The following is a 27,403-nucleotide window of genomic DNA, read 5'->3' on the forward strand; positions in this document are numbered from 1 at the left end:
GGATACAACTGCACTACCAGGTAGCAAACTGGGAACAGGTCACAGAAAGTCTAAGTTTGTCTGCTTTCTAATGGTATTCCTCCTTTGGAGTTAGAAAAAAACCAATTCATTCTGCAGTTTTACACTAATGACACAGGAACACTGACATGTCCTCTGATTTTTATTATATTTCATGATTTTATCATGAGTCTTGAATTATTCTTTTTTTTCTTAAAGTTCTAGCTACAGAATGCAAATCTAAGATTTCTTTGGCACACATTGTGCAATTTCCTAGCTGTGAAAAGAAACTGGAAAACACAATAAGATAAAATGAATCAAAATAGCTACAGCTATTACTATAGCTTTTATTTATTTGTTCTGTGCTGTGATTTCCCAGCCTGACACAGGATTTCAGCATGTTTTTTAGGTTGCGTGCAGCAGCAGGTTGTTTACATAATTCAACAACTTCAAGGCTGTAAAACCAGTTGGGTAGAGTTTACGGGCTTCTTCATCCTGAGCAGGAGAAGAGAGTTGCTGAATAATATTAATAAAAAATATAACACGGAGCTATGCCGACTGTGCTGTCCAGTGAGAAACAAAATTCATAGTAATTCAGCCTTAAGAAAATTCCTTTTGCCATATCCTAGCAAAATGAAATCTGAAGTTCAGGATACCAAAGGCACAGGCATTGCTCTTCGGAGCTGCTGTTTCCTCTCCACTGACTACTTGTTAGAGCTTTACAGTTGTTTCAGGAGACTCCCAAGTGTTGGTAGTGGACAGTCAGCACGAGGCACAAGTTAACATTGAATGAGCCATGTAGCCCTTCAGAGGGGAAATCCTGCTGGGTTAAAATGAATGGCAAAACTCCCAAGAACTTTAATAAGGCTATAGGTTCAAACCTGATTTTCCTCCCTTTAAGGATATGGATTTGGATTTTTAGTACATAAGAGAGTTCCTATGGAAATGGTAGAGGTGGGTACTGAGATAAATATACATTTATTATTCGTGGGTAGGTTGATAGATATTGTACAAACATTTATACCACTTATAAAGATTCAGAATTCATATATATTTTTTTTTTTTAGTCCCCGTGCAGTTAACACTGCAACTGATGCAGACACTCTCTCTACAGCTCCTTTTGCAGGTTTCATCTGTATCCCATAGGAAACAGGAACTCTCACTCTCTTCAAGCAGAGCATAATCTGGTTATATAGAAGTCAGAGCTCTGGTCTAGAGAGGTCTGGCTCTTTTCTGAGCTAAGTGGAGTTTATTTTGATGCAGCAATGCACAGCTCATTTTGCTAGAAAAGCCACAATAAGTGAGCCTGGATTAGATAACAGCCAGAAGTCCTGAGCAGAATTAATGGAACATCTGTCTGCATCAGGAACTTCCCCCCTCTGAATCAAGGGCTTAAAGGCTGCAGGAGCTGTTGTTATTTTTCCATTGCGCTCATAAAAGGGAAAGCATTTCCAGCTAATGGCCTCATTCACGTGAGGCCAAATCTGCTTGGAGCTTCAGAAAACAAAATCTGTGACTGCAAAATATTTTCCTGGGTATTCATATTTATGATATTTCCAGGGCAATAGCCATGATGGCACCCGGTTAATTACATTAACAACACTCAGTGCAGGTGTTTCTACTTAAAGACTCGTTAACATTCTAATTTTGATTTTTTTTTTTTTTGCTAAAACAATATTTCCATCCTGCCTTGGGCTTGTACAAGGGAGAGTAGGAGGGAAGCGATTTCAGAGCATCTTTGGTAAATGTTGGGGTCCCAGCATCTGTGTCTGTGATCTGGGCTAAAAAGAAAGATCCAGAACTGAAAGTTCCTACATGTCCTGAGCTCCCTTTGCCTTCCGCTTACAAAGTCCTGGAAAGGTGATTTCACCAGAAGGTGCCTATGATGCCTGCTCTAGAGCATCAACATGCCTCATTCCATGCCTGACACACCCCATACAAAGCCAGTAATTCCTTGTGCTAACTCTGTGAGTTGTGAATGTGCAGCACAGGGGTAGACCCAGCAAGGGACATACTTCTGGAGCACATCTATTCCTCCATCCATGGAGTCCTTGGACCATGAAGTTGTCATATGGGGATGCCTGAACACTCTATTACAATTCTGCATCTGATAGAAAAAGAAGATGATTCATAGATTAAACCTGACATATCAGCTATATTTAAACAAAGAAAAGGGCTAGGGGCTGATAGAAGAGAATGCTTGAGTGCTCTCCAATCTGCTTGAGTGCTAGGTCAACCAGTGAGAGGGAAACCTCCAGTGGAGATGGTGTCCATAGTCACAGCTGCCACTGGTGGAGGAAGCACATGGATATTGCAATCCAACAGCCTCAGGTGCAGGTGCATACAAGGAAAGGGAAAATAACATCTTCCACTGTTACAGCTGCTTCCAGACCAAGCATCTATTGCAGTCCTTATTCAGTGTCGCCCTATCCATGAGTGGCAGGAGCATGATTAGGAGCGGGGCACCCAGCACCCTGTTCTAGTACTGCCCATCTTCCTGCTCTTATGGCTACCCCTCTCTCCCTCTGGCACAGTTTTCCTATCAGACTCTTATTTGAGATTCCAGGAGACTCCTACTACTGCTCATTCCACATTCTCCCAGAGTCTCTTCCTTTCAAAACTCATTAGTGGCATTTATCCTCATTTAAATGAAAGAAGACGTGTAGGCAAGTAGGTAAGATATTCAGATGGCATATTGTCTTTGGAGAATCATTAAAACTCAGAGCAGACTTAAAAAAAAAAAAAAGGGAAATGTATGCTGAGAAGATAAAAACTCCTGCAGAAATTTATCTGTTGGGGGAAAGACACCTGCTGGGTGGCTCCTGGGAAAGAGTCTGGAAATCTCTGAAGAAGCATAGGGGAGTTTGTGGAGAACATTTCACGTCTCAGCCTAAAAAGAAAGGGAAAAAAATAACAACACTGATTAAATAGATAAGCAGTAGTGAACTGATAAGCAGGTGAATAGAAGACCCATGAAAAACAATTGCCTTTTCCTACCCAGGAGCAATATGCAAACAGCAAACTACGCCTACAAGTGAGACCTGGAAGCAGGACCGCTCTCCAAGTGATGCTATTGCAGCTCTTGTGATGACAAGAACATTCTCATTTACAGTATAAGTGCATTCATGCCACAATTTCATTTTTTTTTCCTGTACCAGCCTTGCGTTCTGTACTAATTTGCCCTTTTCTTTTCTGCGTGTTTGACCTCTTGAAGTCCAGGAAGAGCATGAAGCGGACAATCATATGCAAGCTTTGATTATGGAGGATACCTCTACCCATCACACATACCTACGTGAACAGTATGATATGAGACAGTTGGGTGCCAGAGATCTGGCAAAAGAAATAAGTGCATGCAGGAAAAAGAGAAGATAAATCAGACAGTAATTAATTTCACATCCATATTAGCTTACCCAAAATAGCTTATGTGGTCTTAACGTTCCTTGCATTTCTGAGTTTAGTTTTGAGAAGCTCCCAACATGTCCTACATCATCTGCAGCTTCCCATTATCTGAACTATCCCGTAGATTTTGTTCTCCCTTTAATATTTTCTCTGACATGCTTTCAAAGCCTTAATACTATATCTACCATGATTTGTACAACACAACATTTATATTCCTACAAAGCACTTTAAATTACATCTCTTAGCAATATCATGTCCTCTCCAGCCTTTATACAGTTCTTACTTGCCTTGTGATAGAAGCTGCCTCCATTCAGGTCATACTTCACACTGTCTGGGGGCCTAACAGAGCACTAGGACCAGATGATCTCCAGAGGTCCCTCCCAATTTCAGCTATTCTGTGACTCATTTTGTGTCCCCACATGACAGCACACATTCCAGGCCTGTCCCTCAATTTTTAATGATGTCATCTGTCCAAGGCAGTGTTTTGGTCCAGCTTTCCTAGCTGATACCTGTGCACAGTTCCAGAGATAGCATGACTGCAGAGACAGCTCCCAATAACCAGCCTAGCTGGATAGACACAAAGCCATGTCTGACAGGATTCCTCACTCTAGTCTTCAAAAAAGGCAAGGGGGAGGAGCTGGGAAACTACAGGCCAGTCAGCCTAACCTCCATCCCCAGAAAGGTGATGGAGCTGCACCTCCTAGAGACCATCTCTAGGCATGTCAAGGAAAAGAAGGTGATCAAGAGTAGTCAGCATGGATTCGCCAAGGGGACGTTGTGTTTGAGGAACCTGATAGCCTTCTACTATGAGGTGACTGTCTGAATGGACAACTGGAGAGCCTTGGATATTGTCTACCTTGCCTCCAGCAAGGCTTTCAACATCGTCCCCGTAACATCCTCATGGGGAAGCTCAGGAAGTTAGATGAGTGGACAGTTAGGTGGACTAAGAACTGGCTGGATGGCAGAGCTCAGAGGGTGGTGATAAATGGTGCCGAGCCTAGTTGGAGGCCTGTGGCCAGTGGGGTCCCCCAGGGATCAGTACGGGACCCAGTGCTGTTCAACTTGTTGATCAACGATTTGGATGAGGGCACAGAGTGCACCCTCAGCAAGTTTGAGAATGACACCAAACTAGGTGGAGTGACTGACACTCCAGACGGCTATGCTGCCATCCAGAGGGACCTGGACAGGTTGGAGATTTGGACAGAGAGGAATCTCATGAGATTCAACAAGGACAAGAGGGTCCTTCACCTGGAGAGGAAAAACCCCAGGCACCAGGGCAGATTAGTGGTTGACCTGATTAGGGAAAGCATCTCTGTAGAGAGGGATTTGGAAATCCTGGCTGACAACAAGTGAACCATGAGTCAGCAATGCGCCCTCATGGTCAAGAAGGCCAATGGGATCCTGGTTGCATCAGGAGCAATGTCACTAGCAGGTGGAGGGAGGGGATCCTGATCCTTCCCCTCTACTCAGCTCTGGATTATTGTGTGCAGTTCTGGGCTCCCCAGTTGTGGAACTTCTAAAGAGGGTCTAGCGTAGAGCGACAAAAAGATGGTGAAGGGACTGGAGCATCTATCTTATGAAGAAAGACAAAGCAAGCTGGGCCTGTTTAGTCTGGAGAAGAGAAGGCTGAGTGGAGATCTGATCAACATGTTCAAGTACCTTAGGAGAGAATGTAGGGAGGATGGGGCCAAACTCTTCTCTATGGTGGCCAGTGATAGGACAAGGGGTAATGGGTACAAACTGAGACACAGGAAGTTCCATCTCCTTGTGAGGAAGAATGTATTTCCTGTGAGGGTGACAGAGCCCTGGAACAGGCTACCCAGGGAGGTTGCGGAGTCTCCTTCTCTGGAGATCTTCCAAACCAACCTGTATGTGAACTTGTGCCATGTGCTCTAGGTGTCCCTGCTTGAGCAGGGGGTTTGGACTAGATGAACTTCCAACCTTAACCATTCTGTGATTCTGTGATTGAGGAAACTAAGGCAGAGAGAGGTAAAAAAGACTTCCAAAGTGACACATAGCAGAATCACAAATAAAAGTTGAATGTCCAGACCCAACCTCTGCAGCTGCAAGCAGAAGAGCATATTTATTTTCTCTTTGTTTCAAAGGACTATTCCTTATTCTTCTTGTTTTGATGCTTGTGTCAAGTTTTCTAGCTCTGTAATCCCTGCCCCTTAACTGCTTCTGCCTCATTCATGACACTGCTATGATTCCAAAGAAATGCAACAACTGCTGCTACTGATGAGGATAATAAAACTGGCAGTCTCTTTACTTCATTCTCCTCTCCTGCTCTCCCTGACATCAGAATTTCAAGCTATTTTCTCTGGTCACATACAAGAGAAACATCTTTTAAAAACACCACCTTTGATTCTTCTATAATCCTGTGGTTTCATCAGCTAGAGCCTAAAAAAAGAACCTACCAATTATCCTACCAGTTTGTAATTTGCCAAAAAAAAAAAAAAAAAAAAAGGAGAGAGAGAGAGAACACACTCTGTCCAAGGAGGCCTCACTATTGGGAAAACTTTCAAAAAAACAGAACTGCATGAAGAAAGAGGTCAAACTGAAGTGTATGATCTCATCCCCACATTATGCAAAGGGCTTTTTTTTCTGCAGCAGACTGCTGAGAAAATGGGTTTCCATGCGATAGAGGCAAGCAAATATGTAAAGAGGTTGTTTTACTTTGCCTTCTTACTTTTTTAAATACTAATAATCATCTATAGCTAGTAATAAGTTAAAGGTTAACCTGTCATGTCTTTGCCTTTCATTTGCTATGCTCACATCCAGCTAGAGCCATTAACTCTATCTTAAAGCTTTTTTAAAAGTACTGAAATGTAAAATCAGTCATAGACGATGGGGCAGAACTCTTGAAGAGAGAATATGATTTTATAATAAGGGAATAATGTTGAATGTGTCTTCTTGGAAGAAAACAGCTCAATATTATAATCAGGATGCATCTTTCCAATTCCCATCCATCCATTCGCTTTTTGCAAATATGTTAGTAAAATCCAACTGTGCATTGCCACAGCCATGTGTTTGCAAAGCCAGGTACTTACAATTAGGTCAGTCACAAGCATTCAAAAATCATGAGATCAGATTAAAAATGACAAGATTTTAAAAATTCAGTATGGGTTCATTTAATAATCTCCCTGGCTTCCTTGCGTGTAGGACATGTTTTCATGCAGTTTTCCTTTACCTTATGGCCTGGAGCATATCAAGTGAAGGCCAGTCAAAACACCATTCTCTACAGTCCCAAAAAAATATTCATCTGAGGCAGAAGCTATTGATGTAGCAAAGGGTCTGTCACCAAAAATCGCAGCCCTCGCAATATGGTGTCAAAACCCAGCCATCAGGGTGAAATTAAGCTCTGTGCAAGGAATAATCTTAAAGCTAAAATAGCTAAAATAGGCCACGCTGTATGAAGAGCCCATAACTATTTCAGATTTTTCGGAGATCTTATTGACCTTTCAGTGCATCCAAGGCATGCTAAGAAAACACTGCAGTATGTTTTATCTGAACACCCTATTAATTAGGAGTGAAGATTTCCCCCATGGTGAACAGAGCTTGGCAGGCAAGAATCATTCTTTTGTTATGTGTGACTTAAGGGCTAAAAGTAGGCCCCTGATTGCATTTCTTGCATTGGTGTTAGGAAACATTAAAAAAATAATTAATCTGGGCTGTTTCCACTATTTTCCACCTGCAATTAGCAAGATAAGAGGGATGGGTTTGGCAAGGATATCATCAGGTCTCAGTCTAACCCTTCCATCAAGTGTAAGGACATACTGTCACCTCTTTGGCTAACAAATGCCTTTCACCACGGGCAGTTTTTAATGGTTTGCATGAAGGGCTATTGAGCTGCTTTTAAGCCACTGTGAGAGGCCTCCAGGCAAAACCTGTCAGTCTCAAATCCTGCACTGTTACAAGAGCTCAAACTGGGGAAGGCAGTTCCTGAGGAAGGAAAAGAGTGCAGTGCTGCTGTTTCCTGTGTCCTTGTACTGAGATGATGCCGCATAATTTGAAAACCGTGACGAACTGCAGTCCAATTTCAAATTAAATATTTGCACTGCTGCATATGCTTGTGAGAGAAGAGCAGGATTTCCTCATTGAACAAGATGTTCTCATTCTTGCATGTCTACAGAAGTAAACAGAGGCACCCAAGAAACAAGTTTTCATGCAATGTGTGGCAATCAGTGGCTTGGAGACTGTGGGGTATTCTCAGCAATGAAAGTTTTCTAGGACAATTTAAACAACCATCTGATGGGAATCTGCCAAGAGTAGATTTGAATGAGAGGTGGAGACAGACTAGGTCAAATGCCCTGCTCCTTCCAGCATCATCTCTTGTAATGATTTGCCTTCCATTTATCTGTTATCTTGTGTGCTGATAACAGAAAAAAAAAGAAGGCTTTTGAGATTAACTCTAACCATCCCCCCTTTCAGCGTCTGCAGCAATTAATCCCTCTTGAGCAAAAATGGCTAAAGTCATATACATTGCAAAGTAGTTTTTGCTCTTGAAGAGGGGCTCAGGAATTTAAATCTGTGTCAGCATTTTGTATTTGGTACTTGAAAGAATTTGCTGGCCCTGCTATGCAACTTGACAACCATCAGCTGAGCTGGAAATATTTTGCAGTGCACTAACACAGCAGATTTCTGGAGCACCCCTTGCTCTGCAGGACTTGCTTGGTGCAAGCTCTCTCTGAGCTGCAGGTTTGCAGTATACTCATTGAATTATATAATTTTAAGAATGTTTGCAGAGCCACCTTTAATCTGCAAATTTTCTCAAGACTCCTAATCCCAGCTTTGAGAAACATCATATTATTGACTAAGCATAAAAGTTGCTAAACGCTTCAAACTCCGTTTGGGCTTGACTTTATCTTTTATTGTGAATCAGTCTTTATGGGCAAATGCACGGACACAGTAATTTCCTTGTGATATTTCCAAGTAGAAAAACAGCAGCAACTGTGATCATCTTTGAATGTTTTATAAAGGGAGCGTGTAGAGAATTAACACCATTTACTGACTACAAAAGTAATTAAAGAAATGGAAAAGTTCTAACTTCCTACGACTAATCACAATTATCCATTCTTCTCTCAGTTTAATGAATGTTTATACTAAAAGGGTGTTTTAAGTTCTAACTAGAGTGCTATGACTGGTATCTAGATAATGAAATGCAATGACTTCATATTCTTGAAGTTCCCTGTTCCCAGAATGATCCCAAAGCATACTGCATTTTTTTACAATTCTGAACAATGAAATCCAAAATACTGGGTTTCCCCCTACTCATTTCCCTTTCATTATTCTATCTTAATGAATCATGAAGCCATGATCAAATTTCAACAGGAAGGCAAATATTCATATTAGCAGATCAGAGCAAATTCTTTGTCTCTAGGAAAGCTCCATCTTACCCTTTGCAATGAAGAATTTAATTTCATATATTTGTGGTTTCACTGCTTAGAGGTGCAAAACACTAAAGGACAAAATACTTTCAGAGGAGCATCCACTTCTCATACCTTAGCTACCCAATACCAAATTACCCCCTGTATGTACTCATTTCTCTCTACATAGATAAAAGAAAAAAATCATTTCTCCTCTTGAGGGTGCTTTTCTTCAGTAATTATCCATTAGCACACATTTGAAATGCTTGCCTTGTTTGATGTTATAATTTTTCTAACTTTACTTCCCTTCCAACCACTGACTCCCTTTACTCTTTTTTTCTGCTGTATTATCAAGCTGTTAGGAAATTGGTTTGTTTTTGTTTTTTTCTTCTTGTGAAAGGCTTTATTTGCCTAATCAAATCACTCTTAACTTATTTAGCTCAGTTAAACAGATGGAGTGCATTCTGCATAAATGCAGAAATAAACAGGAACAATAACTTCAATAACAATAACAAAGTAGGTTCTCCTAAGCACTGACAAACTTCAGCTGCAGAAGACATGAACTTTTCTGCTTTCCGCCTCTGCACCCTGGACACAGTAGATACCTACACAGGTTGTCTGAGGTGGGATGCACTTCTATCTCTTAGATTCTTCCTAGAGCAAGTTTCAGTCCCTGAAAATGGATTGTACTGGTGATCAACAAAAAATATTCTGACAAAAACATTTACCAGTGTGATATTGCCTTTCGGAGATCTTTCTTGTTTTTATTTTTTTCTTCCATTTAACCAAAATTTATTTTACAAAGTTTTAGTATTCCAGAATTAGCAATATTTGTATGTATCTTTAATGTCTTTCGTCATGGTTTTGATGACAAACCACTAGAAAAGCAACTCCATGGATAGTGGTACAAGGACAGCTGGCAGAAGGGGAGGTCTGGAGTGGGAGTACCAGGTTAGATGGAGGAGGGAAAACTTTCTGACTTGTGCATGGATGGCATTGGATACCCATTAACTTATTTATTTATTTAAAATTTCAAAATTTCAGAATCACAGAATCACAGAATGGTTATGGTTGGAAGGGACCTTCTGAATTGGAAGGGATCTTCCTGAATTTTGAAAATGGAACGTTTCCATTTTGAAAATATTTGTGGAAACAAAAAGATGTGTTTTTTTTTTCTATTTAAAAAACATAGGCATTTTCAAAAGGGGAAAATAAAAATGAAATTTGGGGTGGTTACCTTACTGAAACATGCTTATTAAAAGCTGAAACAAGCTTTTTTTCACAGAATTTCAGTCAGTGGGAATCCTCCACATACCAGTGGTATGAAAATACACTCTGCAAAGTTACTTTTTAGCTGCTGGAGACCATGGACAAATATACCTGATTATCTCTTCAAAAAGACCCTTTTTTTATCTGAAAAAGTCCTATTTTCCTTAAAATATCTCCTGGAAAGGCTGTAGGTTTAACACTGGAAAGAATCATTATGAAATAGTCCTTGATTCCTAAATAACTCAACATATTTCCTCTGTTTCGACTTTATGCAAGTAAGTTAAAAGCTGGTCAAAAGCTTTAATAAAGAAGCTTTAATAAAGAAGTTAACGGAGTGTTTCCAGGCTCCTAAATTCAGCTCTGTCTGCATTCAATTGAGGATCTGCTAGTAAAGGTGGACATCATAAAAGTTTACAGTTGTTTTCTGACTTCATCTCAAGAACTTGCACAGGAGAAAACACAACAACATGCGAGACCTACACCTCAACATGTCCATCCATGCGGACTCCTGCCCATCTCCTGTTTATTGACCATGGCCATGTGCTACTTTCTGCCTGCTGAAACTCCATACAGAAAGGCTCAGGAATGGCAGACAGAGATTGCTGGCATCAACAGCATAGCTCTGTGCACTGCTGTATGCTTTGCCTGGGTCCCCGATGGTGAAGCATTTGAGAGAAAGAACTGTAGGGGACATACACAGTATTTTAAGTCTTTGCCTAGTTATTTGAGTACATTATGGGATGATGGAGATTTAGACATATATTCTGAAGATTATAAGGGAGAGGACATGTAGTAAGATAGTCTAAATGTTTCAACTGTAATGACCTTCACCTTTCTCTTCTTTCCCTCCAGTAACTATCTTATTATGTTCCATGGTGTTCCTCAGGGGCCTTAGTTGGCTTGTTACAGCTCGATAATTCTTTTATCACTCCAAGGCTGTCTATTAGATCTTTACCTTTCTAAATCTTTCTCTCTAATTATTCTCACACTCTTTCTCTTTTTTATTACTAGTTTTGAGCTGGAGTTAGACTTAGCAGGCCCTGGCAATCCCCAGTAAAATCCTCACTCACCATCAATCATTCTCCTTCAAATAGCTATAAACTGGATAAGTCCTTGTTATTCCTATGTCACCAGCTAGTCCAGAGGGCAGATACGTGCACAGTCATACTGGAGTGAATCAGTACTTACTCAGTAGAAGATACCAGAAAGACTCCTGTATAACAGCCATGACACCTGAAGATCTGTACTGTTTCCTGAAGATCCTTGGTTCTGTTTTAGAAAATACCAGTGTTAAAAGCTTATTTTGTATGTTTGGAGGGGAGCCAGATGGATGAAAAATAATATTAAAAAGATCAATTAATCAATGTTTGGATAGGTGGACCCTTTAGGAAACCACTGTATGTGATAGATGGATGGATGGATGCATGGATGGATGGAATTACTGTTTTTTTAGAGTCTGAGATGTTGAAGAAATATGTCCCTCTATCACCTTCTGCTATTGCTCATGTCTGATTGATGGGCCATGAAAATGTATAGGAAAATGTTAAACAGAAGATGGTGATAAGAAAGGCAAGCACAGAACTGTTCTGTTTCTGGCACATATGTGGCATATGCCTGCAGGGTACCTGGCTAAACAGCCAGGCACGCTAAGTCTTGTCCATAAGCTAGAGGTGGCTCCATAAGTACAGCTGACAGGTCCAAGCATGTGACCTTAGGCCACATGCTGAGATTCCTGTAAGCATTCCTGGCATTTGAGTATCCTCTCTATTTGGACTGTGTTCCACCTGTGACCTGGCCTGACATGATAAAATTGGACCTACTCCTAGTTCAGCAGTAATTATTACTATCACATGTAGTTTGTCATTTTTCCATTTCTCTTCCTCTTATGCTTTCATAACTGCATCCAGACATTGTATTAGTTGTTATGTAATTCCTACTTCATAATAGTAGGCTCTAGAAGATGGATATATGGTCTCATAGTGGTTAATATTGCTAATACATAGAGTAAGTTCTTTTTTGCCATCATTTCTAAACAAAAGGATAGAAACATGGAGAAAGGAGCATAAAAAAAAGGGAAAAACACATTACAGTGAGAGCAACCCAAGGGGTCTCATGTAAATAACCAGTAAAAGTAGAAATGCTCACTGCTTTTTTCAAAATAACCACCTCAAAAACTTGCTATATGCAGATTTTCTGTATATCTCTCCATCCTTATTGATATATAGTTTTGTTGCAGCAAGTGAGAACAGACATGAGTTGCTGGGCATTGGGTCATGCACAGCAGCAAAACCTGCAGCTTGGCATCAGCCCTGCGCATGAGAGAAAGGCAGTCCTGACTGCAAGTTAAAAGGATCAGGCAAAAAAAATTGACTGGGGCTCCTGCTAAAAAATTCTTATCAACAGGATCAATAGCAGAGCTGGGTGTCTTCAAAATAATGATGGTGAAGGGCTGCAAATTAACTCCCTTGTCATTGCACACAGAGCAGGGGAATAACTTTCTTATCTGTTTCTTGTCTTGGCTGTTCTTTCAAACTCCTTTGCTATTTGGTCTATGCTGCTTGCTTTTGCAAGAACTTCGCTTTTTCTTTCTGCAAGTTGCAGCTATCCTGCAAGAAATCGGGATACAAAAAAGTGGCAAAACAACTGTCAATCAGTGTTGCTATCTGGAAGGCCTGAAAAAAAAAAAAAAGCTATTTGCAAAAACAGAAGGCTGCAGAATTCTCTTTAAGTAATGGTCTTTAAGTGATCTATGAAGAACCTCTAGGAAGGCTAGGAATCTCAGAAGAGAGAGTTTTAAAATAATAATTTTGATGCTGAATTATTTGAAGTGCAATACAGATGTATTGCACAGTGTGTGTGTTTGTGTGCATGCACCAGGAGTATGTGCTTTTGCAAACAATCATTTTCCAGTTAACCGTAAGAAATGCTGTTTTAATGCCAGGCCTCTGGGCCGGTTTATATGGCCAAAACTCTTTTCCCTGTAATTGCAGTTTAGCAACCCAAATGGTTGTCCTGGCAGAGGAAGTCACCCCCCACTCAAATCAGTTGTTGCCCAAATCAATTGCTCTCATTCATTTTAGATAATGATTTTGTTTCAGCCCTCTCAACGCCTGCTCCTAGCAATTTGGGCAGGCGGGTAAATCAGTGTGGCTGACAGAGTCCTGCTGCATTCCCTTAATGCTGATTTTGACAACACGTAGTTGCTCTGCACCAGCTGGGGGAGGCAGTTGTACTTTTATAGTCAGTGTTGTTTGGAAAGCAATCATCCAATTATGTCCTGCTAGAGGCAGGCGTATTCATCCCATCAATGAGCAAAGCATTTTGCACCCACCTTTTGTCAGCCGCTGACAGGCAGCCCAAGATACTGTGCAATTAAGTCTCTCTGCTTCAAAACCCACTGAAGATGGTTAAAGGATTTGCCCGTGCACTAGAAGGTTTGCATGTTTGAGATGTGATGGTGGCAATAACAAGTATGGGAGCAAGGGAAGGACCCAAGATATCTCTCCAACCAGCTGAGCATCAACCCCCGAGATCTACTCCCTCTGTCTGGTCCTGTGACTCTTGCCATGGGACAACAAGAAGGTGTTTTTCTCTCACGGACTTCAAAATATTTCATTTTTGAAGATTTAAACTTCTTTTTATTCTGCAAAGCCACCAAAATCCAAGCCTCCAAAGGTCACTCTGGATGCACTAACTCTCAGAGGTGCAAAATAAAGGTGAAAAGCAGCATAATGACAGCTGTGTTTAAAGGGAGGGCAGTTTTTGAAAGAGGAATGTGAGGCACTTATAGACCACAGGGGACAATAGCTCTGCTATTGTCTCATGTTTTCTGCTTATATTAGAACCCAAATGTTTCTGTATAACTCTGAGATGCCTTGTGTCCCATGAAATTTGCCATCATCTCCACAATTTAATTTCTTGAAGTTTTAATCTGAGCTTGCTTAATTTTCCTGGTAAGCTATTTGATCACTTCCAGCAGATTGATTCAGAGCTGATGACAGGTATGTTGTTTTCTAATAACTACAGCTTTCCAAATGCCAATCCTTCACATCAGAGACCCAAAATCTATATTCTGGCAGGTAAATAGGAGCTTGATTGTCATCCTCATATAATTTAAACGCAGATATATTGCTTTTTAGTGACAGTCTGGATTGTGTTTCCCAAAACTTTATTTTTCAACATAAGTCTCTACTGACATCTTTATATACTACCAAGCCTTGACAGCAGGGTTTTCTGAGAGCCATACAAAAAGGTTTCACACAGAAAGCTCAGCTGTGCTTGCCAGGACTCCAGGGTTCACTGAACTGATGATCTACAAACTAGGAGGTTTTATTGTGTTTGATGAAGCATATCATGAGTGGCTTGGAGAAAAAGGGTAAGGATCAAGTGTTCTGTTTCTTCCAATATAATGATGAGAGGTCATCAGGAGGCAGCATTAGAACAAACAAAAGCAGATGGTTCTTCATTCAAAGTGTAGTTAAGCTGTCCTGGGATATGATGGATGCTAAAAGCTTAGCTGGGTTCATGGAACAAATGGATAATTCCTGGAAGAGAAATCCATCTAAGGCTACTACAACTCAAAAACCATCTCTGGCTCAGGCAGGCTCACAGATGAAAATGCTTTAAGAGGGGGAAACTAGATAAAAAGAGATATCTTTGTGTGCTTGCTCTCTACTTACACTCTTCCCACATTTAGAGGCTGTTTTCGGACACTGAGGGGCTGCTTTCTAGATGGGCTGTTATGTAATGAAGTATGACTGATTTTATGTTCTTATATGAGGGAGAGAGTTAGCTAAAGCTATCTAACCAAAATATAACTAAACTAAATTTTACCTAAGTATACAGAAACAAACAAGATATACCAAACTAATAAATAGGAACAAGAATTATAAAATTAAATATACTAAACTAAATTGTTACAGATGAGAATGCAGGTAAGACAAAAGAGAAAAGATGAATAATGTGAACAGAGAAGCGAGGCGATCACTTATGTTTACCCTGTGCAAAAACCAAGTGGGTAAGCTCAAAGATGGAAAGATTTGCTCCCATGAACTTGTGTCTAATGCATCAGACTAGAGGTCTGATCCCAGTGCCACTGATTCCCGGTGCCAGAAGTTTTTAGGTGCAGAAGTGTTTAATAGCTGAAAGCCAGCATTTCTTCTCGAGTTCTGTCACCTCTCATCCCCTGTTTTGGAAAGAGGTCAGCTGGAGTCCAAAAATGAAAGCAGAGTTGTCTATCTCTGTCTTGGCCAACTCCTCTATAAAACCAGATTAATCTATTTTTTTCATCTACGTAGTGAAAACTCATAGCTGGACTAGCTGGTGGTCTGTCTCTGCCTGCCCCCACTTTACTGCTGTCTTTCAGGAACTAAGAACTGTCTTACCCAAAAGCTATTTTACCCACGTAGGTTATCTATGTTATCTAAAAGCAGCATGAAAGGCAGTCCTAGAGAAGAACATGAGACGGTTGGTGTTTGGAGCAATGCTAAAAGGTGGTCCTTCCAGTAATTCTTACGCTGTAAGGAATCCCTTATCATGCTTTTGCCATCAGAGCTGCTCTGCATTCAGGATTGTTCTCAACAGCTGTACCACATCTGGCTTTTTCTTCTTCTTCCATATATCTCCATCTAGCCCAGTGACAATTGCCCCAGAAAATCTCAACCTTTTCAAACTTGATCATTTCATTTTTTTATGAATCCCTAGAGTGACTTCTTGAAAAAAAAAAAAGAGTGATTTTTCTTTCTACTCAACCAAGCCTTGTGTTTCTCCGTCACCTCTTAAGAACACCTGAAATCCTGCCGCCATTTTGAACCAAATTTGAGAGCACAATAGGCCATAAAAAAATCAGATCCCTGGACATTTCACAGTAGAAAAGGTAGACCCTATTATTTGTTTTCCCCACAGAAGAAAAGATGGGGCATACTCTTTATTATCCACAAACAATGCAGCAAAGGCAGCCCATATTGACTAGTTATGCTACTCACAAAGCACTTCGGGTTTTTCGGGGATGTTTTTGTGCATAGGGAGGCAGTTTCCTTCTAGTCAGGCTCTCCTCCTGTCTTGTTTTTCCACACGTCTTTTTATTTTTCTATTTTAATTTCTGACTTCATTTGAATATGCATATTTTTAATTAGCTCAGTATATCAGTGGCCATCATGCTGGCAATGTGTTGACTGATCACTCCACAAATAGAGCATTTCTAATGCTGCTGGAGGCACTTCAGCATTTTGAATCACTACAACACTTTTCAACACTACCGTATTCCTTTAAAATAACAGAAGTGATGGCATGGTTTTCCTTCTCAGATGCCAAATATGGCAGGGATGGGAGGTCCTTGGCCAGAGGCCTGCAGAATGATTCACAGCTCTTTCTCCCTCTTCCCTACTTCTCTGGATGAGATATCCTCCAGCTGATTTTTGGAGGGTCTGGAGCTTTTCAAAAGAGCCTGTGTAGGCAGGGGAGGTGAAAATTTGAAGATGTTCTGGATAACTTTTGAACATAAAACTAAACAAAAAGGAAAATAACTATGAGGACACCTCAAACTAATTAAGAGGTTAAAGAAGAAATGATTTGGACATTGCAATGGAAGATGTCTAGAAAGATATCAGGAAGAAATAAAGAGAAGCAGTGTGAACGTAGCAGAGTTGCAAGCTCTCACACTGAAGGAATTTAACCAATTTTTACTTTCAATAAATGCAGGCTCCGACAGCAGACAGGTCTGTCACTTCGGGATATACGCTGTCCCCATTGGCATTGCAGGTCTCCTTTTGACGCTTTGAGAAGAAGCAATTGTGTCACAGATTACAGTCCTAAAGAGCACCTCCAACACTCCTGTGTGTTGTCTTAGATAAACGAACTCATTATCACAAGCCAGACCCTGAATAACTATTACCATCTTTACCTTATATTACCACATCACAATTATCACAAACATCCAGGATTTTGTATTATTCTGTAATAGTATGTGCTGACTACCTTCCTTCTACCTCCTTCACATATGAAAAAAAAGAAAAAAAAAAAGACAAAGAAAGATACAGCTGAAGAGGTTATTTGATGACTGGTCAAAATTAGAGAAGCTTTGGATGTTTTCTTCAAAACTCCTAGTCTTCTCTGCTGTTGGAGAAGGGGCAGGACTTTAAATAAATAGATCTTGATCAGATACCTACTTTCAAGATCTAAAGGCAAGAAGTTGAAAACAAACATATTCAAAAGGGGGAAAGCAGAGAAATAATTTCAAAATCATTTCAACAGACTGGATAATTCACCATGGTAATGGTCTAACAAACGCCATATGTGTTCTTCATTGCAGGATAGCCTATATATAGTATTGGTTGATTTTCTGTCAGTATTCACTGCTTCAGCCAGGAGTAGTAGCTGGATCCAGAGCTGACACTGCTGGGTGAGACCCTTTGCCTTGTGTTATGGGGATCAGATGACACAATCAGTAATGGTCCATTCTGCACTGACAAATTTATGACCTATATCAACACTTAGATTTCCAGAGCATAAAATGGGCTTTCCACAGGATTAGTCGAAGTTCACTGTGCTTCAGTATATAGCTTTTGCAGGCAGTCTGATCTTTAGAAAATGTTGCAAAGTTGGTACCTGTTTGAATTTTAACAGTTCTTAGAAGCATCCTGTCTTGATTTAGAAATTGGTAGTGATTAATAATTCCCTGTAACCCTTAAAAGATCTATTGGTCCATTATTCTTAGTGTTTTAAAAAAAAAAAAATCTTCTTTGGATTTATCCAGCTTCACTTTTTGGATAGATCCTGTTATATCTTTGTTGGATAGACTGTATAGCCTGTTCCTAATGTAAATTCTTAGTAGACAGTGATCAAACAACTTCTTGACCTTTTCTCCAATAAGTAGATGCTGTTCTTACCATTTTAAGCCAAATCCAATCCATTAATGACTCTTATAGCCTTTCTTTGAATCCTCTCCAATTTGTCTACGTTTTTTTTTTCCTCTGTAGCCTGGGCCATAATCTCACAAGTGACAAATGCAGAATTAACTGAACCTCAACTAGTTTGAGAATCCATAGTTATGCCTCAAGGAAAAAAAAATAGCCCTTTTTGGCTCCTTCATTGAAGTAGGAGCTCATATTTGGCTCATTATCTGCCATGAGTCTTTCTCAGCATTACTATTTTATGTAAGTCCTAAAAAGAATCAATTCACTCTATATGCTAATTTGTAGAAAGGAATCAACCTTGATGGATGAGTGATCTGCCTTATTTGCTCTTAGATGTATGTTAACGTTTGGCTTAATTGAAACATATATTATTTGCCTGAACACAGTTTAGGAAGTGATCCATGTCTTCCTATACCAACAATCCTATTCTTGTAATATAGATTCTCCCAAGTTATAATAGAGATAAAACCGATAAAATTTGATAGTTATATTTTCTTCCTCGGCACTAATTGGAGAAAAATGTTTGATACAAAAGGTCAAAGCTGATATCTTCAGAAGCCCATTATAAATAATTATTTGGAACTGAGCAATAGAGGTTACAGGGAAATGCACAGTCCTCTATTATCTTATTGAAAATGAAGTGAAAACACGATTTCCTTTTTTTGACATAGGTTTGCAGAAAACCCCAGATCTGCCTCCTCTGAGTGGCTCCAAGGTAAAACAAGGAGAGGAGGACTGCATGTTCTTTTCAAACATAAAGAAACACAAGCTGGTTAAATAGGAACTTCAGAGGCACGAAGACGTCATCCTCCAGCAAGAAGCTGCAATGACACAATCATGTGGGCTGAGGAGAGCAGCCCACTCGAGTGACAGTGGTGAGCTATCTCTATCTGGCAGATGCTTTCAAGGGATATGTATTACCCTTAACGTCATCCCCGCTCAGATCTAGCATCCTTTTCTGCCCCTTTTTCTGCCTGGCTATCAGCTCTGCTTCCCAAGGACAGGGACACAATAATGTAAGAGAATTTTGGTGTCTCTCTAGATGAGTGAAGTTTCAAGTCAACATGATTATTCCTGTTTTTGTCAGCATCCTAAACACAGTCCTGTATTGAGTTCCCAGGTAAAAGCTCATGCTCTTTGCTCTGAAGAGCCTTAGTGCAGACACAAATAAAGGTGTCAGTAGCATTTCACTGCCTTTGGGTGACTGAGTCATGTCCTAAACTCCACCAGCTCTCCTAAATAATTCTCTGCTGAGAAGAAAAGGAATAACAGATAGAAACCTCACCCACTTCAGATGGCATCTGGTCTCCTTTTACAACCAAAATGAGGCTAGAAGGGAGGAGGAAAACACACAGAAGAGGCAGTAATGGAAAATATTTCCAAATCTCCTCATCTGCCATGAATTCTTCCATCCTTTGGATGGTTTGGGACTATCAATCAGCTCTCTTACCACAAAATCCTTTAATCATTTTTATTTCTCACAGTAGCTAGTTATGAATCAGTTCCCTTATTATTCTGTGTGCTACATTATAAGCATATATAAATTACCTTATATGACCAGTTAATAAGATGATAGACCCTACCATGAAGAGATCATCATCTAATACTTACTCTAATTACAGGTATAATTATTAGAACGGAGCATGTATCTTTTTAATGCAAAATGATAACTGTGGACAGTTTATTGGAAAACATTCAAACTAGTTTATTAGCTTCTTATCGTTGTTTTCTCTCTGCATTGCAGGCATTACCCATACAGGTATGAGTACTTCTCTAAAGATACAATCCTGTCTATGTAAGAAGCAGTAGTACTTCATCTCTGCATAGTGATAATGACACTCTCAGTGTAGCAAACCTCTAGTAATTCCCATTACTATGGGTTTTTCAAAAATGCATCTAACTGGAATGAAAGGTATCCTTTCATTAAGAAAGGTACAGCAAAGTTCACTCACAACATGCAGAATCTACACATCAAAGTTAATTCGGACTGAGTCAGGATGTTCATTTAATAGAGAAAAATCACTCTTAAATATCACATTTTTTGAAAGATATTGTTCCAGAGTAAACAAGTCATATAACAAATGAGTCTTTGCAATTGATTATGTTAATTTAAAACTAGGCTCTTTTTTTCCGTAATATATATGTGTATCGTACAGGAAGAATTGAAGATGATAAACTAATCTGGATTGCCTCCACACAGAAAGAAGGTTCACATGGAAGAATATGCAGATTTTTGGAATCTGCCCCTCATGATGGAGCTGTGACAACGGAGATGTTTCTCAGCCATAACACTTGGTTTCAAACTTCTCTCCATTTTTTTTTTCCCTCACCAAACTGGAAATAATTGTCTGTGATATTACAATTAGTCTGTGCAATTTTTATCAAGAACATTTGTAATTTAAATTGGGACTGCAAAAGGAGGGGGATAAAAAAAATGTTCATTTCATGCTCATTATGTATCTCCATGAAACTGATGACATTTTAATATTAACATTATTATGGGTTCCATATAAAAAAAAAGTCTGCTTAATATTCCAGACTCTCTGCTGATTGGAACCTAGTTATTCTTGACAATGGAAAATCAATTGGCAATCTAATTAAAAAGAATAGCAGTGAAATAAACAAAATAATTAAAAAAGAAATGTATTCTATATATTAGATATAAACCTGTTTCCATAATTTTTAAATCTTCTTCACTTCTTTTTCAGAGTTTTTTCCCTATTTCCTAGCTCAAATTTTGGCCTTGAGCTGGAATAGTAAAGCTGCCTCTCAAGATCTTGAACACAAATACAGAATACCAGTAAAGACCTTGTATCAAAAACTTAAGGAAGAAGATGCAGGTGGAAGTAAGAGTTATTTCTGTAGCAGACAGCCACACTGACCCTGTTACTGATAGGAAAAATACTTTTTATGATGAAATCCTAAAACTTTTCTGTTTCTTTCTATATAAAGGTAACTTACACAGAATTCCTTTTTTTTCTCATATTCAATAAAAACAGAAGGTTGAAATTGTTTTTTTCTCTCTTTCACTTCTTCATTTTCTGCTTGTATCCTTCTTCTAAGAAGAAAATGAAGACAATAATGTGAAAAAAAGACAGGAAACGAGGGGAGAATGAAAGAAAAGAGTATTTATAGTTTAATACAGGATTTTCTAAAGAAAGAATAAATCATACTGCTAAAAAGAAATTCTTATCAAAGGACAAATGTAAGAAAAAAAACAACTCTTCTAAATTACATTCTTCCCTCTCTGAGCTATAGTATCTCAGATCTAACCCTGTTTTGGATGTCCTTATTATAACTTTTTCTAAAATGAGGTGTGTGAAAAACAATTATGTGAATACCCAATGTCCTGTTTGCTGATCACTGCTCAGTCTACTCCTGATCACAGACAACTTTGAATCAAGCTAGTTTAAAAGGAAGATAAAAAATCTGATGGGCAAACATTGGAGCATGTTCCCAGAGAGATTGTGGGGTCTCCATCCTTGCAGATATTCAAACCTTGAAGAGATAAAGTCCAGATCTGATGATGAAGTTGAAAGTAACTTCAAGCTAGCTGTGCACTGAGTTGGACCAGACCTCTAGAGTTCTCTTGCAGCCTCAAATGTTGTTTTGCTATCATTCTCATTTAATTTGTTCTCCAACCAAATGCTCCATGCCATGACATTGTGCTTCTGGACTGCACTGAGTGAATGAGCAAGTGAATAAAGAAGGAGAAAGAGAGGGGTCAGAGGTACTGAGGTAAAAATCTGCCCCTGGACATTGTGTTTGCAGCTTAAATTGTGTCTGAGTTTTCCAGCATGGTTCCTCAAATAGTTTAAAATGGTGTAAATGTATTACCTCTAAGGAAGGCAGATCGTCCCTTTATCTGTTTATTCCAAGAGATTAGGACAAATACAAGCAATGTAAAATGTAGGAGGTCAGAATGAAAGAAAAGTAGTACTGTCAGTGAAGTATCAGTCTGGAAAAGGGTTACTAGCCAATTAAATCTAACTCCTTGATTAAATTTACCAAATATTTTCATTAATGATGATGATTCAAAAAGTAGGAGAGTTTTTAGCTCGACACATAAAATTAGAAGGTATTTTCCCAAATGAGAAGGATCAAGCTATCACGAAGAGAGAAAAAAATGAGTCTGAGGACCACAATATTAGAAACAGGATGAAATTTAGCCACAGGAACTACAAAGACCAGCAGCAAGCACAAGTAGACACCTAGAAATGGTGGAGGAAAGGCTTCTGAGGGAATCAGTCAAACTCCGTGGGGTAAAATCTCCCTCACTTAAAATTAGGTGTCTGCAACAGATGTGATCACACCTGAGCTAATCATCCCAAGTTCTCTTTTTAGTTCACAGACTCACAGAATGGTTAAGGTTGGAAGGGATCTCTGGAGATCATCTAGTCCAAGCCCCCGGCTCAAGCAGGGACACCTAGAGCACATGGCACAGGGTGGCGTCCAGGCAGATTTTGAAGATCTCCAGAGAAGGAGACTCCACAGCCTCTCTGGGCAGCCTGTTCCAGGGCTCTGTCACCCTCACAGGAAATAAGTTCTTTCTCATCTGGAGGTGGAACTTCCTGTGTTTCAACTTACACCCATTACCCCTCATCCTGTCACTGGCCACCAGGAGAAGAGCCTGGCTGCATCCTCCCTACAATCACCTCTCAGGTACTTGAACATGTTAATCAAATCTCCTCTCAGCCTTCTCTTCTCCAGACTAAACAGGCCCATCTCGCTTAGTCCTTCCTCATACAACAGATGTTCCAGTCCCTTAATCATCTTCGTGGCTCTACACTGGACCCTCTCTAGAAGTTCCATGTTCTTGTACTGGGGAGCCCAGAACTGCACACAATGTGCAGTCACACTAGAGCTGAGTAGAGGGGGAGGATCACCTCCCTCTGCCTGCTGGCAACACTCCTCCTGATGCAGGCCAGGATCCCATCGGCCTTCCTGGCCACAAGGGCACATTGCTGCCTCATAGTTAACCTGTTGTCAACCAGGACTCCCAAATCCCTCTCCACAGAGCTGCTTTTCAGCAGGTCATCCCCTAATCTGTCCTGGTGCCTGGGGTTATTCCTCCCAGCTGCAGGACCCTGCCCTTGTCCTTGTTGAACGTCATGAGGTTCCTCTCTGCCCAACTCTCCAACCTGTCTAGGTCTCGCTGAATGGCAGCGCTGCCCTCGGGAGTGTTGGCCACTGCTCCCAGTTTGGTGTCATCTGCAAACTTGCTGACGGTGCATTCTGTGCCCTCGTCCAAGTCATTGATGAACAAGTTGAAAAAGTTGACAAAAATCTACTTAATATACTGATAGAATTAAGAATATGAATAATTTGACCAAATGCTAATGTCTTCTTCTAGATGAGAGGAATAAATAGCACCTTAGACTCGACTGACTTAATTGAATCACTCTCATTTTAAATCAAGGGATGCCAGAGTAACTTGTTCCAAGATAGATGCCTCCCCTGTAGTTACTCACAGTTAGAGTAAAAAGATAAATGCAGCTCTAGGAAGAGAGATCTATAACATATTTCAGAAAGAGATAGAGAATGAACATGATTTTTTCAAGGCTCAAGTACAATTTTATGTGGAACACCATGTTCATCTCCCACCAACCACATCCCCAAAGAACCAATTCCAACATGACTATGGGTAGGGAAGGCTATGAGGTTACAGGGGAAAGGATAACTTCTATTTAATGAGAGGACTAGGTGAGCTGAATTCATGTAGCTGAACAAAATGATGACTGATCATGAATGTGAATGCTGTCTATAAATACCCTGGGAAGGGGAGTGCCAAGGAAGGAGAGGAATTATATAAGTTATCCATGCATGAATGCAGGAGATAAATTAGAAGGAGGTTGCAGCTGATTAGAACAGCCTCCATTTGGAGAAATAGAGGTAAACACTATTTATGTTAAAGAGGAAGCTTGTCCATTTAAAAAGGGATTTGGAGTCAAGGTTGCTCTTGCCAGCAAGGCACCAGATGTAGTCCACCAGGAGACCAATGCTATTTCTAGATCATCAATGTGCCCTCATCTGTGCATGAAAGACCATCCAGCTCTAGCAGCAGATAAACCCGCTCCAGAGATCAGACCAACAGTTCTTCCCGGTCTTACTGTGGAGCAAAATTCAAATATAAGCAAAATGTCATAGTCCTGTGATGAATTTAGCAACTGTCTCATGGCTAACACCCCTAACGTGCTGGGGAAAGTATAACATAATCTTGTGATACCTGCAACTGGCCAAGGCCTCAATATTATATCCAGTTTTGAATAATCTGCCGTTACATCAATTTCATTACTGTAGGGGCATTTTAGCACTGATGTAGAACAGTTCCTCCAAGAAATCCCCTTTTTTCTGATAGCAAATTCTTGGAAGAACATGATGCAATTCTTATTCCCATTTCCTGCTTATGAGCTCCTCAGACCAAACCTTCAAGAAGCAGAATGAACACACCAATTCTTCGAGTATTCCCAAGTGACACCTTCTCTTTTGCATTTCACAACTCTGTTTAACAATGGTTTCTTTCCCTGGCATTCTTTGTCAAGCTAGTGAAGAATAAAATTAACTAAATAAATTTGGACATTAAATATGATCTAACCAGCTTACTCATTTGACTTCATTATTATCATGCTGTATTGCCTTAAGTTCTTTGCCCAGCCTTCAGTTTGGCTGTCTCTCAAATAAGCTGCCAGAAGAGTTGAAACCCATGATGAGCAGATAGAAGGATAAATCCCCTCTGAGACAATCCATGTCTCTTGCTAATTGCTTCTGGCTCAGCCTGACCAGCAATTAGTTTTAATAGCCTAGCTAAGTTAGCTCTGATGATGTAATATCAGTATCAATCACAGTAATGACCAATCTGCTAGGGAGCCAAGGCAAACTATTACTAAAACCAACTTCCACCTATAAGAAGTCTGCATGGCTATCAGCAAACAGCTGCAGTATTACTTGTAACTTAGAGAGCAGCTGATGCACAACTGAGTGGTGGTTTTACCCAAGCAGAGATTTCCACCCATCCCATCCAAATGCAGGCTCCTAGCACCAACATTTATGCTAGTCCTGCTGAAATCAATAATGAGAAACAGGGACATCCAGATGGCAAGTCAGGACACCTACAAGCTGAATTGTCCCTGGAAGGCACTCCTCACTCATTGATTGAAGTTGAATAGGCCCATAATGTAGGTACTTCATTTCAGTGCTTAAAATCAGGTGGGTTGAATCTGCGCCTGTGCACTGGGAACATGAAAAGGACTTAATTCAGAAGCATAGCACTGTTATAAAAGTCTTCTGCTTTTGGATATTTTTCTGGCCCCTATCATTGGAGTGACACAGTATGTTCCATTTATTAGAATATTTATCCTCATGCCCCTCTCAAAGTAATTCAAGCGCTATTAATAGATGCAGTTGAAACATCAAAATTTTCTTTTGTGAGCAATGTCAACATTTTAAGAACAGGTTTGACTATAAGTCAGAGCAGGTTGTTGAAATGCAATTCTACAAAAGAGGATTTCTGAGGAAGGCTGTCTTTGGGAAAAATCTCTCAGAATTCTGAGCTTCATTTCAACTTTTATGCATAGCTGGTATATGATGCATGCCTTACTCCATATTAGCAATATTTAGCATGTTGTCTTGATTTTTAGTGACATTATTCATGCCTAACTCTCACAAATTTTAAAAAGTTTGCACAATCACTGTCTTTTTCACATGGGATAAATGAGGTACAGATAAATTTCATGCTAAGTAAGAGCTTAGTGATAATTTCTCAGCAAGTGCTTTCTTCATCTCCCAGAGCGCATATGCTTCTTATTGCCTTAAATCTATGTTATGTTCTTTTTGTCCTAGGCCACATTTCCTCACAGATAATAATGGGATGCTAGATACTTTTTCCAGTAATGGGTGTAGAAAGAGATTGTAAATACGTGAATCCAGAAAAAAAAATCTTTATCAGAGGAGAGCTTATGCTTCAGCTGGGTACCTTCTACCTTCCTCTAAAGCAGCAGTCTCAGCAAAGGATGATGGAGTACAGTAACCCCTGCTGTCTCTTGACCTGTGCCTGAAAGAGTTGCCATAAACTGTAATTGTTTGAAAATGAAGGGATCAAAGAATTATAGGTCCCCTCCCAAACTACTGCTGATCAAAGAGCAACAGTGTGAACAGGGAATGGTTATTATGGGGAAGTCTGTGAATTGGAGACATTTCAGGTAGAAGGCAGCAACATTAAGAGTTAATGCCTTCTCTAGAGGAAAACACAGTCCAAAGCCACTCTCACACAGCTGCATTGATTTTTCACCACACAAATTTTGCATTAAGGAAGAACAGGTCAGAACTGAGTCAGGAGAAATGAAAATATAATTGTAGTCAATGCAGGAGAATGAGCTTTTTCCTGTCAGGTTAGAACTGAGGCCTTGATACAGATACAGGAGTATTTCTTTTTCAATACTTTTTTTTATAGAGAGAGAGATATTCTCCTTTCACAGAATCACAGAATCAAAGAATTGTTGAGGTTGGAAGGGACCCCTACAGATCATCTGGTCCAACCCTCCTGCTCAAGCAGGGTCACCTAGAGCATGTGGCCCAGGATTGCATCCGGGAGGGTTTTGAAGATCTCCAGGGAAGGAGACTCCACAACCTCTCTGGGCAGCCTGTTCCAGGGCTCTGTCACCCATGCAGGAAAGAAGTTCTTCCTCACATGGAGATGGATTTTCCTGTGTTTCAACTTGTACCCATTACCCTTTGTCCTACCACTGGCCGCCACTGAGAAGAGTTTGGCCCCAAACTCTTTGCCACATTCTTTTGCCACAGGCATGTGCTTTTCCTCTGGATCCAACCTATGGGAGAGCTGTGAGGTCCTTCTCCAAGCATAGTGGGATGAAAGGAGCAGGGGGAACACAGAAAGCTGAGAAGACTCTTTCCCCCTGCTCTATATTCTGCTTATTTGGAGGGGGGTACAGATCTCCCATAATAGATAGGCGGATGATGGGGGGTCAAATCCCATCATTAAAAAGAGTCAAATTTTGGAGATATATCTAGCATTAAATTACACAGTGCTATGGCTTCCACACCATTCAGTTGTTTGAATAGCCCATACCAAAATCTTGTTCTCCTACCCATTTTCTAGTTATGGGTAAGAAATTATTACAGGCTAAAAATTATTCCAACAAGCAAATGGAGAAGGAACTGTAGATGTGGTGACTTGCTCTGGGACAGAATCCTGCATTTCTGGCAACCAAATGTATTAATCTGTGGTGAACTACTACTCATGGATGGTAATCCTCCCCTCCTCCCTGAGTATACAGTGAAAAAAATGACCAAATCTCACCCAATGTGGAGTTCACTTTTAACACAGTAATTTGATGGAGTACTGTAGTTTGATGAACCACTGAAATGTGATTTATCTGTGCTAAGTTGCACATATGTGCATGTGTGTACACTTAAATGCCATCATATCTGTCATGGGAGGGA

This window comes from Tinamus guttatus, unplaced genomic scaffold (assembly GCF_059628265.1).
Source record: "Tinamus guttatus ecotype Peru unplaced genomic scaffold, ASM5962826v1 Tinamus_guttatus_pri_ptg000032l, whole genome shotgun sequence".
NCBI lineage: Eukaryota > Metazoa > Chordata > Aves > Tinamiformes > Tinamidae > Tinamus > Tinamus guttatus.